Source organism: Antechinus flavipes, chromosome 2, assembly GCF_016432865.1.
Source record: "Antechinus flavipes isolate AdamAnt ecotype Samford, QLD, Australia chromosome 2, AdamAnt_v2, whole genome shotgun sequence".
In the NCBI taxonomy this organism is placed as follows: domain Eukaryota; kingdom Metazoa; phylum Chordata; class Mammalia; order Dasyuromorphia; family Dasyuridae; genus Antechinus; species Antechinus flavipes.
Genome location: NC_067399.1, coordinates 231,542,622 through 231,558,418, shown reverse-complemented (window position 1 = coordinate 231,558,418; position 15,797 = coordinate 231,542,622).

Below are 15,797 nucleotides of genomic sequence, written 5' to 3'. Positions count from 1 at the left end.
GTAACAAAGCTGGGTGGCTCTTGACAGCCGAGGGAAGTATTCCAACCTCCTCCCTTTGTGAGGATTCCCATCAGCTTTGTGTCTTGTGCAGTGGGAAGAGTGCCTGGGAAACACCCATTCTGAGAACGCCAGGGTCCCGCTGTGTGTGGCGACAGGAGGAACAATGTGTCTCTCCATGGATCACAGCACAATTCGGAGGCTGGCTCCAGCGGGGCTCAGGGCTGTTACATTGAGAGGCAGTGAGCCACAATGGAATATAAACTGCTGTTAGAGCCAGAAATCCTACATTTAACTCTCACTTTTCTTCTTCAGACTTGCGGATCAGATGGCTTCTTCTCTCTGGACCTCAGTTTTTTATACCATGTGAACATTATTTCTGTGTCACCAGAAACTAAAAAAGGGGCAGCTTCAGAGAAACCTCAGAAAATTTATGTGAACTAATGAAGAGAGAAGGGAGAAGCACCAGGAGAACAACTTGAAGACAATTTTAAAAGATTTGAGAACTGTGATCATGACAATGACCAACTGAAATTCCAAAGAACCATGGAACCTACCTCATGTAGGGCTCAGAATACAAAACGAGACACAAATTTTTGGTCATAGCTAAAGTGGGAATTTGTTTTGCCCTGACTATACATAATTGTCAGGTCAAATACGAGAGTAGCTTGGATAGCCAGTCAAAAAACAGTTATAGGGCTTGTTGCCAACACAATCACATCTGCCTTGTCCCCCCAATATTCTTCCTCCTCTCTGTGCTGTTCAAGCTCCTTTTCTCCCGCTTCTATTCCTGGAATTGGCCTCTCAGGATAGTTGTTATCTAAAATTAGCTGCTACTCATTGCGACTGTGTAGCTGTCCTTGGGAACTTCTACCCCATCTTGTATCCTGAAGATCACCTGTGGCTCCACAGCAGGTACCCCTAAGAGGGCAGGCTCTGTGCTCTGTGGCAATAACCCTTTCTTTCTTTCTTTCTTTCTTTTTTTTTTCCTGAGGCAACTGGGGTCAAGTGACTTGCCCAGGGTCACACAGCCAGGAAGTGTTAAGTGTCTGAGCCGGATTTGAACTCAGGTCCTCCTGACTTCAGGGCTGGTGCTCTATCCACTAGACCATCTAGCTGCCCCAATAACTAGTTCTTATTCACTAGAACCCTATCTCTACCACTTTTTAAAGTTCTCAACATTCTTTTTTTTCCCATTTTATAATTCATTTATTTATTTAATATCTTCCCCAATTACATTCAAAACAATTTTTTATATTTGTTTTTAAGATTTTTGAATTCTAGGTTCATAGATCTCCCACCCTAACGAAAATAAAAACCTCAAGAAAAATTAAGTTAAAAATAAAGAGACAGAGAAATAGAGAATGCTTTGATCTGTATTCAGACATGATCAGTTCCTTCTGTGGGTATGAATAGGATTTTTCAAAATAAGTCCTTCAGAGTAGGTGTGGATGATTGTACTACTGAGAATAATGAAATCATTTATAACTGGTCATCCCAGAACATTGCTATTACTTTGTAAACAGTATTTTTTATTTTGTTCATGGAGGATTTTCCAGTTTTTTTTTCCCTGAGAGCATCCTGCACATTATTTCCCAGAGAACAATAATATTCCATTAGAGAAATTTTCTTCAAAAATTTTTTTTTACAATTACTATTGCTAGTTGTATTCCCCTCCTCATTTATTCTCTCTCTCTCCTTTTACCCTGTTCCACCTCAAAAATGTTTTGCTACTGAACACTCCCTCCTCCAATAAGCTTTCTCTTTTAACACTCTACCCCCCCCCTTCCCATACCCCATTCCCCTCCTGTTTTCCTATAGGGCAAGACAGATTTCTATATCCCTATTGAATATCTATTCAACATTCATTTTAAAATATTTTTTCAATAGTATTTCCTTTTCCAAGTACACATATAGTTTTCAACATTTGTTTTTGTAAGACTGTGTGTTCCTAAATTTCCTCCCTTATCTCTTCAAGCAAATAATCTGATATAAATTAAATATGTACAATTCTTCTAAATATATTTTTTATATTTGGCATGTTGTGCAAGAAAAATCAGACCTAAAGAGGGATAAAAACATGAGTAAAAATGAACAAACAAACAAAAAATCAAAATACTATGCTTCAATTCATGTACAGTCTCTCTAATTCTCTGGTTGCAGATGGCATTTTTTTTTTATCCCAAGTCTATTGGAATTGCCTTGAATCACCACATTGCCAAGTCCATCATAGCTGATTATCACATAATATTATTATTACTGTGTACAACATTCTCCTGTCTGCCACTTAAAAAAATTTTTTTTGAAGGTACAGAGGGAATCACACAAAAGTGGGCTTGGATGGCTTGTACTCTTCATGGCAGACATTATTACTTTATTTGGCTTCTGAAACTCATCCATCTTCCAAACTTCCTTATCACTGTAGAGGGCGCACTATCATTAGAAGTATCCTGATTTTCATCACTTTGGAGACACCTTTTACTCTTCACTTTCTATCTCACACGTCCAATTAGGTGCCAGTCTTGCCAAACCTCCACATCTTTCACATCGGTCCCTTTCTCTCTACCCTAATATCAGGAAACAAGGAGATTATAAATTGTTAAGACTAGAAGAATCCTTAGATCATAGTGTGTCAGAACTTGAAGGAAATTAGGAATTATAAATTTTAGTCCTTTCATTTTAGAAAAGAGAAAACTAAGACCAAGGGAACTAGTCTTACAGGATGAGGAGTCAGAAAAATTTGGGAAGACAGTCCATGTATGAGAACAGTGTGACTAAAGGCAAGATGGATATCTCAATAGGAACAAACAGTGAGGAAACTAAGCTGGTATGTGTTGGGGGAGTGCTTAAAGATCAGATTAAAGAGATAAAAAGAGTCAGATTGAAATAAGTCTTTGATAGCCAGACAGAAAAATGTAGATTTGATGTTATAGAAAAGAGATGGACCATGTTATACAAGGATTAATTGAAGGTCCTGGGAATGTTCAGTCTAGAGAGGAGAAAATTTGGGTGTTTTGTGAGAGAAGGAAACTGTCTTCAAATATATAAAGCTCTGTTAGTTGGAAGATGCAGTTATTTTGGTTGGCCCCAAAGAGTAAAAATAAGGGGGGCAAAATTACAAGGAGACAGATTTCAACTCCATATAAAAAGGCATCTTGGATAGTGTGCTATCTTTAACATGAGGATGATCTAGATTCATATCCTATATCGACATTAAGTTGCTTTTGGCTATGGACAAATTACTTAATCTTGTTGAACATCGGGCTTCTGACTTATAAAATAGGGATTATAATATCAGTAATATCTACCTCATAGGCTTATGAGATTCAAATAATGTAAGGTAAATCAAGTGATCTACAAACTATAAGGCACTATATCAATGTCAGCCTCTTTCATTTTTGTTATTTCTAACTATTAGAACTATCCAATAATGGAATAGGATCTACCTTAGGAAAAAGTAAGTCCCCCATCACCACAATTATCTAAATAGAAGCTGCCTATCAGGTCTTCTATCAGTGTTGCACTGGGGGAGATTCAGGGATTCCTCCACACGGTGGGCTAGAGATCTCTGGGATTCCTTTTAGTTGTGAGGTTTTAGGGTTAGGGTCTAAGGAGTTATTATATATAACCCTTGCCTCTACATACTACATATACATGTGTAATTTTCTCTTATTTTGTTTATACCATGATAATGTTGATAATCAGGATAATCTCTCAGGGGAGAGTCCAGGTGTAAACTTGGGTAATTTAGCCATAACTTATATTCTCCAGCTCAGGAGAGTAGAGATGAAGAAACAAGGCTAAGTGACATGTCCAAGGTCATTACATGCACAGAGGTAAGCTCTGAAACTTGGTCTTGACCCCAAATCTAAATTCCACTAGAAATGAAAAGATCAGGGTCACTTAATGTTCTACCCATTTCACTGCTGGAAGCCAGAAGCTAGACTTAACTGGCAATATGATCAATGCTCAGTGCAGTGGGAGGTCACCATGAATCTGTCATCCCAGCAATATCCTGGCCTTAGTTCAAGAATTCCCCAACTGCCTCCTGTTAAGCTTGGGGTTTCCCATGATGCTGTGGGGGTAGCCCACAGCACCCCAAACAGCACTTTTCCTTCCTTGGCTTTGACTTTTCTGCCCTAGGCGGAGAGCCCTAGTCTTGCTGCCTGGTATGGCTTTATCAACATGGCCAACACGGTCATGGTCAGGCACTAAGTGCAGGGAAAGGCAGTCCTGTGTAAAACGTCCTGGGAAGTTCCCTTCAGAGTCTTCCACTGCTTGCATTCTTGCCCTTATTCTCTTACTGATTTACTATGTGACCTCAAGTCACATCCCCTCTCTGAACTTATGTTCTCTGTAGAATTCTAAGGTTCCCTTCAGTCCTGACACCCAATGGCCAGGGCTATGTTCAAGTGGGAGCCTTATGCAGAGGGTCTATCCTTAGCAGTCTAGGACAGAGGGGTGAGCATGAAGAAACAGGGCTAAGGATCCAGGGTCAAGAATCTCATCCTATTATTGAATTCCTGGTGAGAATGAGTTCAATAAGCACTTCTTAAGTTCCTACTGTGTGTCAAGCATTGTGCTAAGTGCTAGGGATACTAAAAAAATGGTAAAAGACAAGACCTGTTCTCAAGGAGCTTATAGTCTAGTGAAGGAATCATGGTTATTAAATAGAAATGAACTTAGAACATAAATTGTCAAGGTTGGCAGATTCAAAGGGTTTCAGAACATTTGGTCATAATTCTCTCTTACACTCAATTCCAGTTTCCAACTTCTCATGAAAGATCCCTATTCATTATCTCATTCTATCCTACCCACAGCATTGTGATGGAAGGACAAGGGATGGTATTATTAGTACCTTTTTTTTTTTTTTGAAGCAATCAGGGTTAAGAGAATTTTCCAGGGTCAGAGTTATTGTGTTTGAGGTAGAATTTGAATTCAGGTCCTCCTGACTTCGGTGCTAGTGCTCTATCCATTGCACCATTTAGCCACCCCATTATTTTGAGAGAGGAGACAGATGAGGTTCAGACAATGGAAGGAATTTACTTCAGACCATCAGGCCCCTTAGACAACCCTGGGAAGTTCTTAATACCAGAAGGAAGGGTTTTATCCTCCCTTTGTGAAGAATTTCCCTTCTCCCCCACTTCTATGTTCTGGGGAGGATGGTCCAGTTAACACCCATTCTCTAGGTTCCAGGGCTGGTCCGGAGAAAGTGACAAGAACAGAGAGCTAGGGCCAGAGGCACAATGGACAATACATCTTTGTACGGATCACAGCCTTTCACAATTAATTCCTGGCTCCTTCAGGTGTTGCTTTGTTTTTTCTTTAGAAGCAGTTTAGAAGCATCAGATCTGAAGTTAGATAACATGATCTCAACTGACTCTGCTACTTCCAAGTTGTGGAAGTTATTTCCCCATGGTATCCCTCAGTTTTCATCATCTTTAAAATAAGAGGGCTGGGCTGAATGATTTCTGGAGTTCTTTCTAGCTCTCTCTGTAATCTGTGATCTCACTATTATCCTTGTGCAGCTCTCACAGTTGAACACAATTCACACACAAGTCAAAACTTAACCCCTGTGATGTCATTAATCTTCTTCAAGGACAAAGTGACAGCAACAACAATGAAATGGGGAAACTGGATGCTTACTTAAAGAGAATATTAGCAAATCAGCCTCAGCCCTGGGCATAGGCAGCTGGGAGAAAAGTGGGAGTGCGGCAGTCAGAGTTTTGTGACTGGGGAGAGCTTGACTCAGTCCTCATTCCTTATTTCTACTTTTCTTTTTGCCACCCCTCCTTGTTTCCTACTGGAGTTTTTGGCGTCTGTCCAGGGAGCCTGGGATCTATAAGGGGAAGACTTCTAGCCCCAATCAGACCTTTCAACTCAGATCTTGCTGTGATTTGGTACAAGAGAATTTCCCCCTAACATTCCTTGGGTGTTAGGAGTGTTCCTTGATTTCAATGGTTCGGTGATGGTACTTAGTAGGGAGCAGGCTCCTAGATCAAAATATATGTTCCTAAACTGCTGCTTCCAGAGCTAAGATTTGGTACAATTGAATATCCAATTTGGTTAAAGGAGTTACAAATCATAAGACTGGAAGATTCTCCCATTTAATTAAGGTGAAGTGAAATAGGGGATGCAGAAGAACTTAATTATGATCATTTGTGCCCAAGTGGATCCTTATAATGAAATTATAATTGGGGAAATTTTCTTGGCTAGTTTTACTTGCTTTTATTTTTATTTTTTGCTTTTTGCTGAGGCAGTTGGGGTTAAGTGACTTGCCCAGGGTCACACAGCTAGGAAGTGTTAAATGTCTGAGATCAGATTTGAACTCAGGTCCTCCTGATGTCAGGGCTGGTGGTCTATCCACTGTGTCACCTAGCTGCCCCTTTAGTTTGCTTTTAAAGCAAAAGAAAACAAGAAAAATTAAAACTTTAAAAATATAAACACATGCACACATGAATATTATATGTATATTATGTTATATACATATACATATACATATATATATATACACGAAGCTTCATCCTCTGTTAGCTGAACAGGCTGCTGGGTGGTGCAATGGCTAGCCTTGGAATCAGGAAAGCTTGAGTTCAAATAGAGCCTCAGACACTTACTAGCCATGTGACTCTAAGCAAATCACTTAATCACAGTCTCTTCAACTATACAATAGGTATAATAATAGCATGTATCTCATAGGGTTGCAATGAGGCTCAAAAAAAAAAAAAAGACCAGAAGATGAAGGTCCAAGATAGAAGCTGAAGTACTAGGAAGATACATCATTGCTCAGGAAATACTGGTCATGGGGGAATTCCCAGAAGACAATTTTTTCATTAAGTTCAAAATATTTGGCACTAGACAGAATCTTCAAAATAATCTAGTCCAACCCCCAAGTTTTTAGAGGGGAAATGAGACTAGAAATGTGAAGTGCCTAAGAAAGGTCATCCAGAAAGCAAGTTTCAGATCTGAGATCCAAATTCGGGTCTTCTGGTTCCAGATCCCATGCTCATTCCATGAGCCCACACTGCTTCCCTTGGCACGTCAAAGTGAACTGTGGGAAGGATGTCTCTAAATGGGGCATTTTTGCTGAGGCAAGATGGGGGTTTGTGAGACTTGGGGTTTATGGCTTTGCTTGGCAAGAGGGCCTTGGCATCAGCCCACCAGCGTAGGATGCAGAGGGGTCCTAGATCGGAGGAAGAAGAGGGAGAAAGGAGATCTGGGCCTGCGTGGATGTCAGGGCCCAGGACCTTGAACAATGGGGACAGCTGTATGCTGTTAGTCTGGGGGGAGGAGTGGGCTGATACCACACAGATTCTAAGGTCTGAGGATGCTTCCCCTTATCTGCTTAGAGACCTAGACTCTGCCTGAATGACTCCGTGTGTTTTGTTCCCGCATTACGTTCATGAGTCAAAGCACCAGAGGGATACCAGGAAGAAGAACCCAAGCCTGAAGTCTCAGTGAAAAATCTCTCATGGACAGTCCCATTTCCCATGATGAAAATCATTGGGAGAACAGGAGATTCCCTCTTACCCTTCACACTGTATGACAAGTTTTCTTATTGTTCTGTGTTTTTTTCCCAGGAAATCATCAAAGAGAACTGCCCAGATGTAATAGAATCAGAAGGTAAAATAGGCATTGAAAGAATTCATCAAATACCTTCTGAAAGAGACCCCAAAATAAAAACTCCAAGGAATTTTGTGGCCAAATTTCAGAACTATCAGATTAAGGAAAAAATATTACAAGCAGCCAGGAAGATTGGTTTGTGGAGGCAGAATGAGCAAAGGAGATGATGTAGGAGAGAAATAGACTCATGGAAAGCAGAGAGAAACAAAGAGGAAGAAAGAAAAATTGGACTTTGGGAATCCAGCTCCAAAGTTAGCCAAAAGGGAAGAATAAAGGAAGAAGGGAAAAGAAGGGAACTGAACTTAGGCAGACTCTATACCTGTCATCAGGGCCTTACAGCACTTCATGATGCCCTGACAGTGCCCATCATCTTCACACTAGTTTGAGGATCAGATACAGGTTTGTCTAAGGAGGGCACTGATCTGCCCTTGCTAGAGCTAACAAAGGCAAGAGCAGGACAAGTCCATTTCTAGGGTACTGCCCTTCCAGCCCAGGTGCTACCTAAGGTTCCTAACTCACTTTCTACTGGCTGGGCCAACCGCAGGGAATTTCTGTCTGATTCATACAATCCAAATTTGGAGCTCCCGCCTCCTGCCCTGATGGTTAACCCAACAGCATCTCTCTCCAGTCCCAAGTGGTCTATCATAACTAACATCTGGAACCTCATCACAATCCACATCTTAAGCCTCCAGCTCTTGCTTTCCTAAAGAGAACTCTCCCTTTCCTTTACTTCCTCCTGTTCCCAGCAGACTCAGACCTAGAAGACTTTAGGACTGTGTATTATTGCTTTTGGGATTGATCTGTCAGCTCACCATGGCCTCCACCCATGAAGCTGTCCATCCTTGAGCTGCTAGGACTGGTGGGACTTCAGAGAAAGCCTGGCTACAGCTGCCCCTTTCTGGGAGAACTTCCCAAACTTGAGATGCTTCTAGTTCTCCTCATCCTGACCACCTGGACTTACATTTACAACTCCCTAGATTCACACACTTGAAGCCATAGCAATAATAGTAACATTTATGCTTCCCAGGGCACAATTCATCTTTCAGACTCTCAATGGGCTTTCCCCAAATATGGCAGAAGGGATCCTTGGGGCAATTCTCTGGTTTTTTTTTTTTTTTTTTTGGTCTCTAGAGGCAAAAGGTGTGAGGATAAAGAGTAGGCCTGAGTTCCCACCTACAGTTATGAATAGGGAAGGGACTTCCACGTGTGGGCCTATCTCTAGAAATCCAGATTTATCTATTTATTAATATGGAATAGAATTTCTCTATAACTATAAAGAAGTCATTTTCTGATTCTGGATTTCAATTTCCTCTTTTATAAGGAGACAGGGATGTCTATATCTATATGATTCCTCTTAGCTCTAAATTCTATGATTCTTAGGGCAGAAAGAAAAGTGAAGTAATATGAAGAGTTGGGGAATGGGGAAAATCTTGGTAATCAACTGGAAGCAGAGAGTATCACAAAATCATACACTGAAAACTCCCAGCGATCTCAGAGATCATACTCCACATGAGGAGCCTAAGACCCAGAGATGATAAGATCTTCCATGATCATATGAGTCATGAGTATCAGAGCTGGGATTCACACTCAGGGCTTTTCACTCCAGACCCCCCCCCCACCTTTTTTTTTTAAATTAATGAGCATAGGAAAGAAAAGGTAGCTTTTCCTGATGATAACAGCCAGAAGGAGAGACAGGCAGGTAAAGAGGGACTGAAAATGGGGGGATTATAATAGCTTTATTCCTGTAATAGCTCTATTTCTTTCAATTTAATAAATGGCGTTGCCTATAATAATCCTATGTGTTACACAGTTAAAGCATTATCATCCCATTTTGTAAATGAAGAAACCAAGATGCAGAGAGGTTAAGAACCTTCCTGAAGTAATGAATCCAGACTAGAAGACAATAACTTCATTTTCTGTCATGCTGCCTACCAGAGAAAAAGGAAGAAAAAGACAATGGCAAGAGATCCAGGGGAATAGAAACAGGAAAAAAAAATGAGTTAGAGATTGATGGTAATAGATATAGAATGACAAAGAGTATGAGCAGAAGAGCAAGTGAAAGAGATAGGAAGGAAGGAAAGAAGGAAGGAAGAAAGAAAGGGAGGTAGGAAGGAAAGAAAGGAGGGAGAAAAGGAGAAAAGGAGGGAAAAAAGAGGGAGAGAAGGAAGGGAGAAAAGAAGGGAGGAAAGGAAGAAGGGAGTTAAGAGAAAAAGAAAAGAAAGGATAAGCCAAATAGAGACTGAAAGACTGAGCAAAAGGATTAGTGAGATTCAGAGAGAGAGACACATGGAGCTTGAAGATGAAGCTTAAACACTGAACAAAAAGAAAACTTCACACAGTGTGGAAGGGTAAGAGGGAATTTCCTGTTCTCCAGGATGACTAATACCTCCCTGACCTCACTTTTTTTTAAGCAGGTTTGAGAGTCCTAGATGATGCCAGGGTCACGAAGGCAAGGAATGCCACAAGAAGGAAGAGGTTAGTGGACTTCACCCTGGGACAGATGGTGCAGGGCCTGGCATTTATATCTACCCAGACTGGTGAAGTCTCACTGTTGGGTTTTTCCTGGTAGAGTTAACCGCACAAGGAGGAAGTTAGGACTTAAATTGAAGAATCTTATATTTCAAAATTCTTAGTCCTAAAGCCTTAGGCATCAGGTCACATTTTATGAGAAGATGGGAGGGAAAGGGAGGAGCAGGATGATATACTGTCTTCTAAGTGCAATTGTCATGTCTTAATTGCTTACTGGATTTGAAGAAAAGAACAAGGGGACAAATTGTGAAATTGTGGAAATGACTTCCTCTCTCTAGACTTCTCTAGGATTTTTTCACATGTAAAAATCAGTAAAGTATGTTTATGGGGTGGGGTGGGAGCAGTTAGTGACTTAAATAACTTCAATGATCCTCTCCATTTCAAAGGTAAAAAACCATTTCAAAGTGAGAGTTCTCCAATGGGTTGCTTTCAGCAGAGATCTTCAAGCAGAAACTGGATGATCGTGTGTTGGAATGGCTATAGAGACTTTTTCTTAGGTTATTGATGAGATTTAAGGGCAGTAGAAATAAATTTTGAGGGGACCATACAAGCTCTCCTACCACTCAGGAGCTGTCCTTGAAACAAGTCTAGGACTGTGGTTTCTGCAAGGCTAAAGGAGGCTGTACAATGCAGGAACCCCCTGAGTGGCCATGGAGGGCAGTGAAGCTCTGTGAAGAGTATATGATAGGTGCCATAGAACATTTGAAAGTAATTACTGAGAATTAGGAATGGTAGTGGATAAGTGATTAACAACCATATAAATAGTTGCTCCAAATCATTGATAATAAGGGTACAAATCACAAGAAACTGGGGTTTTCACCCTATTCCCCGAATACTGGCAAGATGATAGAAGACAAGAATAATTAATACTGCAAGGACTGTGGAAAGACAAGCAAGTTAATGCACGGTTGATGGAACTATGAATTGATCTAACCATTCTGGAAAAACAATTTGGAATTATGCTGAAAAATTACCTTTGACCTATAAATTTTATTTCTGGGCATATATGCCAGGGTGGTCAGAGACAGAAATAAAGATATGACAGACAAGAAAATATTTCTGTAGCTCTTTTATAGCAGCAAAGAACTGGCAGTAGATATTTATTAATTGGGAAATAGAGAAACAAATTGTGGTAAAATAGAATATCATAGGATATAAATATAGATATCTATCATAGATATAATAGAATATCACTACTCCATAAGAAATCATGATTATACAGAGTACAGGAAAGCATGGGAAGATCTATAAGAAATGATTCAGTCAAGTAAGCAGAAGGTAAACACACTGACTACAATAATGTAAATGGAAAAACAATGACAAGAATTGAAATGGAATACAGTGTAATGATATTAATTCACATTGAATCAGGGGATGGGGGAATGCATTTCTTTCCCTTCTTTTTTTAGAGGAAATGGAGGTGAAGACAGACATGAAACACTTCACACACTCCTAGACTTGATTAATGTCTTGATTAGTTTTATTGAATAGTTTTCTTCTTCATTATTATAATTATTATTTGTTCTGTGGGGGAAAGGGGAGACATATAGGGAGAAGAAGATAATATAAAAACAAAAGCTATCAATAGGAATTAATTTTTAGGAACTGGAATTGAAACCACAGAGGGATGAGAAAAATGGTAATGGTGCTTGCACAATAACATAACAAAAGCTTTCTTTTAGGCCTTTTGTACATTATATAGACATCATTTAAGTTGTCTACATTCATGGTTCACCATGCCCCTATTCTCCTCCCATCTTCACCCAACCCAAAATGTGCACTCCGCCCTGGACTCCCTGCTCTTGCCAGTACCCAAACCTCCACACTCTTTCCAGCTCATATTCTCCATGTTACATTACTCATTAATGGGTTATGTTCCTTTATTAACATATGACTTCCTTGAAAACAGGGACTGTCTTGTTGGCTTATTTATGTTACCCATACTTAGCACAGGTGTCAGCACATAATAAGTGCTTAATAAATGCTTTGTTAATCAGCCTATATGTTTATCTAACTTTTCCCTGATGAGGGCAACTAGATAATGCTGGACTAGATTGAGAGGACTGGACTTGGATAAAGGGTTGGATAGAGAGTAAGGGAAAATAATAATTAAAGTCAGGAAGACCAGAGTTGAAATCTGGCTTCAAATACTTATTAGCTGGCCAAGTCATGTAACCTCTTTTTGCCTCAGTTTTCTTAATTGTAAAATGGTGATAATAACAGCAATTACCTCCCAGGGTTGTGAGGATCAACTGAGTTAATGTGTTAAGCACTTACTATAGTCCTTGACACAGAGTAGGTGCTAAATAAGTGCTTATTCCTCCTGACCTGAGACATTCTTCCTCCCCAACATTTGCTCCTGCTCCTAAAATTTAGCTGGGTAGTGGGACGAGTACTCTGGCAATGGAAGATCTAATTCTAAACTTTGTCTCTCTGTATGACTTTGAGCACATCAGTCAGTCATTCAGGCAGTTTTTTGCCATATTTGTCAAATGTAAATAATAATGCTTTTTTGGAGATGATAGATCTGAAAGTTTTTTTTTTTTGAAATTGTCAGTGAGATTGATTTGCTTCCTGAGATGCCAAAAGGGTGAAAGAAAGGGAAGAAAAATTTTGGCTTCAAAATTGACACTCATCGGCCTGTGCAGTCCCATGTGGTAAACTATAAAATAAGACTAAGAATGAGTGAATTTTTTTTAATGTCAAACTTGCTTATTGAACTAATTGTTTCACTATTTTAATGTTTTATATCTAGGATTGTCTAAGTAAACAATTAGATTATGTTTAAATAGCAATCATTTTGTTTCTTTTTTGTGCTTATTCAATTTTTTTTTTGTCTTATTGCTTCAGATCTTGTTTCTAGATCTATATTAAATTACAATGATGACAATGAACATCCTTCTTTCCTTCTATTCTTATTGGAAAGGCCTCTAGTGTTTTTCCATTATGGGTAATGCTAGTTCTTGGTTGTCAATAGATACTCACCATTATATTAGGATCCATTTATTCCTGTGCATTCTTACATTTTAATAATAATATATAATTATTTTTTTCTGAATGGGTGGATTTTTAAGTAAGACTGATTTAAGTAAACTATATTCTACGTCTGCTCTGGATGCCTGTAAGAGCACATCTTTATTTGTAGCAGGCTTTGACTAATCCTTTAGCTGGTATTGGATTGAATTTTATTGCTATTGAACTAAAAATTTGGCTGGGAGGTTAATTGCAACAAATGGCTGGCTTCTAAAGAAGAGGAAGGCCAGACCTCAAAAAAAGAGACTTCAAAAGAATGAATTGAAATAGGCAGTTTACTGAAACTTCCCAGAAATTCTGGGCTTGATTTGGGGTTCTAACACTTCTTACTAGTGTTAGAGATTACGGAAGATTAATTTTTCCTCTCTGGTTCTTATTTTCTTCTTCTATAAAGTGAAGGAATTGAACAAAAGATCTCTAAAGTCTTTTATCATTCCATTTCTTACATTTTATGTTTTTGGGCGGATCCTCATTTATTTAAAACTTAAATGCAAAATAAGAAAAAGCAAAATGGAAAAAATACAAAAACTCCCAAATCACCATTTTTTTTTATTAAAGCCTTTTATTTTTAAAACTTATGTATAGATAATTTTCAACATTCACCTTTGCAAAATCTTGGGTTCCACTTTTTTTTCTCTTCCTTTCCCCTGTCCCCTCCCCTAGATAGCAAGTAATTCAATATATGTTAAACATGTGCAGTTCTTCTATACATATTTCCATCATTATTATGTTGCACAAGGAGAATCAGCTCTAAAAGGGAAAAAAATGAGAAAGAAAACAAAATGCAATCAAACAACAATAAAAAGGAGGAAAATACTATGTTGTGATTCACATTCAGTTTCCACAGTCCTCTCTCTGGGTGCAGATGGCTCTCTTCATCACAAGACCATTGGAATTGGACTGAATCATCTCGCTGTTGAAAAGAGCCATGTCCATAAGAACTTCATGTTATGTATAATTTGGTATATGAAGGTTATGGAATATTATTGTTCTGTAAGAAATGACCAGCAGGATGAATACAGACAGGCTTGGTGAGACTTACATGAACTGATGCTAAGTGAAATGAGCAGAACCAGGAGATCATTATACATTTTGACAACGATATTGTATGAGGATGTATTCTGATGGAAGTGGATTTCTTTGACAAAGAGACCTAACTGAGTTTCAATGGATAAATGATGGACAGAAGCAGCTACACCCAAAGAAAGAACACTGGGAAACGAATGTGAACTATCTGCATTTTTGTTTTTCTTCTCAGATTATTTTTACCTTCTGAATCCAATTCTCCCTGTGCAACAAGAGAACTGTTTGGTTCTGCAAACATATATTGTATCTAGGATATACTGCAACATATCTAATATATATAGGACTGCTTGCCATCTAGGGGAGGGGATGGAGGGAGGGAGAGGAAAAATCGGAACAGAAACAAGTGCAAGGGATAATGTTGTAAAAAAAAATTACCCTGGCATGGATTCTGTCAATATAAAGTAATTATTAAATAAAATAAAATATTTTTAAAAAATTAAAAAAAAAGTTATGTATAATTTTGCTGCTGTTGTATACAGTGTTTTCCTGGTTCTACTCACTTCACTTAGCATCAGTTCATATAAGTCTCTCTAGGTCTCTCTGAAATCATCTTGTTGATTGTTTCTTATAGGACAATATTATTCCATAATATTCTTATACTATAACTTATTCAGCCATTCCCCAACTGATCAGCTTTCACTCAGTTTCCACTTTCTTGCCACTATAAAAAGGTTTGCTACAAACATTTTTGCACACATAATCTCTTTTTTATAATCTCTTTGCAAACCCCCATTGTTATGTGCCCAGAATAACATTGGGGAGGATTCAAAATATGTAACAATAAATTTTCATTTTAGGAAAACATTATAATAAAATAATGCATTTATAATTGTCCATCTTTGCTTCCCTGTAGGTTTTCTTTTGTTCTCTGCTATGCATTTTTTACTTTATTCTTTTCCCCCCTTTCCTCTCCACCATGTCCTCTAAGCAAGCTGAAGTTAAGCACAAATATATTTATGCATGCGTAATACAAACATATACATACCTGCACACACAGACACACAGACACATATATATACTCACATAACAGCTACGTATACATATATGCATATGCATACATACAAGCACATATAGCTAAAATAATATTAATATAAATGACATAATGCAGATTTTTCTTATTGAATCTTTTATAAGTCTGAGATCAATAACCTATTACTACTTTTTTCCTAATAAATTGTACTACTGATTATTGCTATTATGTTTGTGTATAATTCTTATTTCCTATTCCTGCTAACTCTTCTTTTTACTTCTTCCTTTTGATTTGTCTTGCTATTATTTAACCTCCCCACTGGCCACCCCACATAGATCCCTCTCTTATCTTCTCTGTCCTTTCCCCTCTCTCTTTATCTCATTCCTATTAATCTACACATCTTTGAAATTAGTCTTTGATGCAGGCTCTTATATGTTAAATTTTCAATTGAGTTCAGGTTTATTTGAATCTGACAGTTTGTTGGATGTCTTTTTAAATTCAATATTATATTAATTTTGCTGTATATAATATTTTTGGCTACAACTCTAGTTCTTTTGATTGT